Raw genomic sequence first — 6,000 nt, 5'->3', positions numbered from 1 at the left:
GAAATATACTTTGCTTGGGGCACTGCCTGTTAGGGTTCAGCCAGTGTGGATTCATTGCACCAATATATACGTTTACGGCTGCCGACTAATTTAATTGGATCACGTGTATTTGATTAAAATGAATCTCTTGAGAAACAAATTTGAAAGCGATTGTCCTGGATTGATATAGTTGTTGCCCAAGGGATAGGTCCGTTTTGTGCAGGTTTACATTTGTTTCCTATGCACATTACATGGAAATTATGGCTCACAACTGATTTTTAGCTCAATTATTGTGCTTGATTCTCTCGTACGTGGCAATCTGAATGTGATGTGCTCGCCCACTAACAATTTCCTTCCCTCGATCCTCTTCCACATTTCTAAGCGGTCCGTAAATGTTAGTTGAGAGATCCAGTGTGGAAACAGGCCCTTTGGCCCAGCGGGTCCATGCCGACCAGCGATGCCCATGTTATCACACACACTAGGGGCTCTCAGAGACAAACCTGCACATCTTTGGAATGTGGGAGGAAACCAGAGCACCCGGAGAAAACCCACACGGTCACAGGTAGAAGGTACAAACGTCATACAGACAGCACCCGTAGTCAGGATCGAACCCGTGTCTCCGGTGCTGTGAGGCAACAACTCAACCACTGCTCCACCTAAAACAGTTTTGTCGTAAGTCAATTTGACTGCCATGAGGATGTACTGCTGCTGGTGCTACAGACTACAACTAACCCCAGCATCTTCAGGCAAGCAGATGATGATGGTCCAATATCTGCAGTTCCATCAGACTCTAACTCCTGATCGATCTGCTGATTGACTGTGGATCTGGGCAGTAGATGGTGCAGCCCACTTAGCGGGAGGCTTGGATGTGAGTGCCAGTGCGTGCCACCATCACCCCTCATACCAGCCTCACCTGGCCCTGGAGGAATCCCCCCTCATCTCCCTGCCCCGTCCCCTGCCGACTGTCTGCATCGTACAAGGATGATCCCATGAAAGTGCTGATCAACACAAACTGCTGGAATATCTCAGTGGAATAAGCGGAATCTCTGGAGAGAAAGAATGGGTGACGAAACCTCTTCAACTTCTTCTGTCTGAACCCGAAACGTCACCCATTCCTTCTCTCCAGAGATGCTGCCTGTCCCACTGAGTTACTCCAGCATTTTGTGTCTATCTTTGATTTAAACCAGCATCTGCAGTTCCTTCCTACACAGCCATGAAAGTGCTGCCAGTGTTATCACATATTAACATGCAGGCGGGCTGTCCTGGGCGCGAGGAGAACAAGTCTCTCATTCAGGCTTTGTAGCCGCGCTGGAACCCAGGCACAAACTGGAGTCACAGGAAGCTGTTGGCAGGAGGCCAAGTAGCCGATCAATGCAAGCCAGCGTCAAAGGAACTCAAAATCTAATCCCTTTATTTCTGTCTGGGTTAGACTGTCTGTCCTCTGCAGGCGGTGGAGTCGGCTGTGCTGTAGCTTTAAGGCACAAGAGCTGGATCACCATATGAATAATTTATTGTCACGTGTACCGAGGTACCGTGAAAAGCTTCTGTTGCGTGCGAACTAGTCAGCGGAAAGACAATACATGATTACAATCCAGCCGTCCACAGTGCAGAGAAATATGATAAAAGGAATAACGGTTAATGCAAGGTAAAGTCCGACAAGATAGTCCAAGGGTCTCCAATGAGGTAGATGGGAGGTCAAGACCGCTCTCTTGTTGATGATAGGATGGTTCAGTTGCCTGATAACAGCTGGGACGAAACTGTCCCTGAATGTGAGGTGTGTGTTTTCACATTTCTGTGTGTCTTGCATAATGGGCGAGGGGAGAAGAGGGAGTGTTTTATAAAAAGTAGCTTGCGGATTAGTCCCTTGTGTGTTCCTGTCTGTGTGAGTCCTTGTCGCACAATGAAACACACCCAAGAGATATCGTGAGTGGACACGTTTAGCAACTGACCTGATTCCAAGGTGCTAGACATCTTCCTGACCAATCAGCTAATATTGAGCACTCTGGCATTTGATAATTAGTGTACAGCATCGTAGCTTCAAATTATTGTCCCCAAATAGGCCACCGCCCTGTCAACGGGGAGACAGTGTTACGCTGGCATTTGATTATCCTTTTAAACCTGCTAGAGTTCGCATATTTATTTCAAAGTGCTCCCCTGTTATGGTTGAAGGTAACAGCTTTGTTTCAATGGTCAATGATGCTTTAAATGTTGCATGTGTGACTGCACAGTGAAATTATACACATGCAGGCAAACATTACAGAAGTATAGAAACGCACACCTCCAGCTTCAGGGACAGTTTCTTCCTGGCTGTTATCAGGCAACTGAACCATCCTATTACCAACTGGGCAGTGGTCCTAGGCTGCTATCTACCTCATGAGAGACCTTCAAAATATCTTTAATCGGATTTTACCGGACTTTACCTTGCACTAAACGTTATTCCCTTTGTTCTGTATCTGTACACTGAATCACTCCATTGTAACCATGGATAGTCTTTCCACTGACTGGTTAGCACCCAACAAAAGCTTTTCACTGTACCTCGGCACACGTGACAATAAGCTAAACTCAACTAAATGTGGGATCTCATGGAAAATGAAAGCATTTTCTTGCAAATTGCCAGTGTTACATTTCCTGCACATAAAACAAATACTGGAATCTAATGAAAAGTTGATCAGAAAACGTTTCAAACTAATGCAGGTTTTATTGTAGTTGATGAACTCCAGAAGTAATTAGATTTCTTACTTTAACTGTAACTCTACTTCATGGTCATTAAATTGCAGGATGAAAATGCCGCAGTAATGAAATACCGAAAGCCAGCCAATCCTCCCTCAATTAAACATCCCTTTCAAAATAATTCTGCGTCTTTTTAAAAATAAAACAGTAAAAACAAATGTCATTTCTCAACATTAGGAAAGTTATAATTCTTGACATAAGTAATTTCCCAAATGTGAGTTTGAATGGGATTTAATTTTATGGAAAGTTGACGTTATGTCTGACCTACGGACCCTAATAAATCCACTTGCTAGGCTGGGGAACCACAAACTCTAGATCCCGGTTGCAGGCAGTTTGTTTAACGTATTAGCGAGGCGCTAAAGGATAAAGCCGTACAGAATACTGCACAAGGGGCTTTGAAAATAGCTGTAGGTTAAAGGGTTAAACAGGGCATGAAATACGCAGGGCCCCTCCACACTATCAGCGTCTTATAATGCAAGAAAAATGTTCCTCCTCTTGGGGGAGTCCAGAACCAGGGATCACGGTTTAAGAATAAAGGGTCAGCCATTTAGGACTGAGATGAGGAAAAACCTTTTCACCCAGAGAGTTGGGAATCTGTACAATTCTCAGCCACAGAAGGCAGTGGAGGCCAATTCACTGGATGTTTTCAAGAGAGAGTTAGATATAGCTCTTAGGGCTAATGGAATCACAGGATATGGGGAGAAAGCAGGAACTAGGTACATGATCATGTCGAATGCCGGTGCTGGCTCAAAGGGCTGAATGGCCTACTCCTGCACCTATTTTCCATGTTTCTATAACATCCATTTTAAATGTAGTGTCACAAAGGAAGACTTTCAAATTAGACTTTAGACTTCAGAGATACAGTGTGGAAACAGGACTTTCGGCCCACTGTGTCCATGATCACCCTGTACATTAGCTGAATTTGGAGAAGGTACAAACTCTGTACAGACAGCACCCGTAGTCAGGATTGAACCCGTGTCTCTGGCGCTGTGAGGCAGCAACTCTACCGCTGTGTCACCATGGACCGCCTTCTCTTCCAGCAATGCACGGGACCACAAACTCCATGGCCATTCTCTCTTCTTGCTCCTGCAGCTACTGACTGGAAGCCGAGGCTGCTAATCAGTACACATCCACGGTGGAAAGATGCGCAGCGTTGAGGTGGGCCCGCCTCTGGCCCGCACTTCGTGCCATCTGCCCCGTCGCCCCCAGATCCTGGCCAACCCCTCACTACAAAGCTGTTTAGAATTTAAAGGCTGCAGGAGTCCAGCAGCGGCTGGGAATCGAGGCTTTTAGTTCAGTCGCAAGATTCACTTCAGCTTCTCCTGTGTTTATGAGGCACAACTAAGCTCCCTGAAGTGTTTGGCAGACTACATGCTCTACTTCTTTGGCAGGCTGTGTGCTCTACTCACTCGCCACCTGCACCTCTCTTCATTGGAACTGATCACCGTGGCCAAGTACATCACTTCCCGCTCATTAGACCCACTCACTCCCACTCCCACCGTCCACACTCTCATCACTCGCTATCCCACATACATATGTATTCAAACAACACGCACACGCACACACACACACGTGATTAAATGACTCACATGTGCCAACAGACTCACATGCGCATGAATGAATACATGAGATGTGTGTGTCTTGTGGTCATATAGATAGAGAACTGCAAACACATGCGTGTGTACAGATGTGCACACCCACATGCACACAGCACACATGCACACACACATATACATGCATGTAGGCACACGCAAGTCCACGCACACATGCAAACACATGTATACACATACAGTGCCAGAGCCCCGGGTTTGATCCCAACTACGGGTGCTGTCTGTAAGGAGTTTGTACGTTCTCCATGTGTGACTTGCGTGGGTTTACTCCCAGATCTTCAGTTTCCTCCCACACTCAAAAAACGTGCAAGTTTATAGGTTAATTGGCTTGGTATAAATGTAAATTGTCCCTAGTGTGTGTAGGATAGTGTTAGTGTGCAGGTATCGCTGGTCAACACCGACTCGGTGGGCCGTAAGGGCCTGTTTCCGCGCTGTATCTCTAAACTAAACTAATATCAGGTAATGCACAGAGTCTCTTGCTCAGCGTGGGGGAATCAAGAACCAGAGGACATAGGTTTAAGGTGGGACAGAAAGCAGATGTGTGATATAGTTCAGGGGATTACAGTGGAGCATATATCAGTTGAAGATGATCTGGGGAGCAATGATCATCGTATTTTCAAGTTTGGAAGAAAACTAACTTAAGTGAGTTGAAACGTGATCTGATGATTGATAAACATGTTGACAAAACATGAATTGAACAATAAATGGTCAAAAATATAATGTCTGCATGGCCTATGTAATATATACATCTGTAAGAATCATAGCAAATGATAGCAATCTGCAAATGTTTTTGATTATCAAAACTGTTTGTTATTTTAAATCATCATCTATCAGTAAAAGGGCCCATTGCTGTTTGTCATCTATATCAATGATTTGGATGAGAATGTACAAGGCATGATTAGTAAGTTGTGTAGGAAGGAACTGCAGATGTAGGTTTACACCGAAGATAGACACAAAAAGCTGGAGTAACTCAGCGGGACAGGCAGCATCCCTGGAGAGAAGGAATAGGTGGCTGGCGTTTCGGGTCGAGACCCTTCTTCAGACTGAGAGTCAGGGGGGAGAGAACCGAGAGATATGTACGGTGATGTAGAGAGATTTAGAACAAATGAATGAAACGTATGCAAAAAAGTAACGATGATTAAGGAAACCGGCCGTTGTTAGCTGTGGGCGAGGTGAGAAAGTCACAGACAATGAGACTCAACTAGACGACTTTGAAGCTGGTACAACCAGGGTGGGGCAGGGATGGAGGGAGGGGGGTGCAGGGGTTACTTGGAGTTAGAGAAATCAATGTTCATACCATGGGTGTAAGCATGCAAAATATACGGTGCGGTTCTTCCAATTTGCATTGGACGGACATTATTGAGGAAGGACATTATTGCCATAGAGGGAGTGCAGAGAAGGTTCACCAGACTGATTCCTGGGATGTCAGGACTGTCTTATGAAAAAAGACTGGATAGACTTGGTTTGTACTCTCTAGAATTTAGGAGATTGTGGGGGGATCTTATAGAAACTTACAAAATTCTTAAGGGGTTGGACAGGCAAGATGCAGGAAGATTGGTCCCGATGTTGGGGAAGTCCAGGACAAGGGGTCACAGCTTAAGGATAAGGGGGAAATTCTTTAAAACCGAGATGAGAAGAACTTTTTTCACACACAGAGAGTGGTGAATCTCTGGAACTCTCT

This window comes from Leucoraja erinacea, chromosome 33 (genome assembly GCF_028641065.1).
Source record: "Leucoraja erinacea ecotype New England chromosome 33, Leri_hhj_1, whole genome shotgun sequence".
Classification (NCBI taxonomy): domain Eukaryota; kingdom Metazoa; phylum Chordata; class Chondrichthyes; order Rajiformes; family Rajidae; genus Leucoraja; species Leucoraja erinaceus.
The sequence above is the reverse complement of the archived record's forward strand: the minus strand, read 5'-3'. Positions refer to the sequence as shown.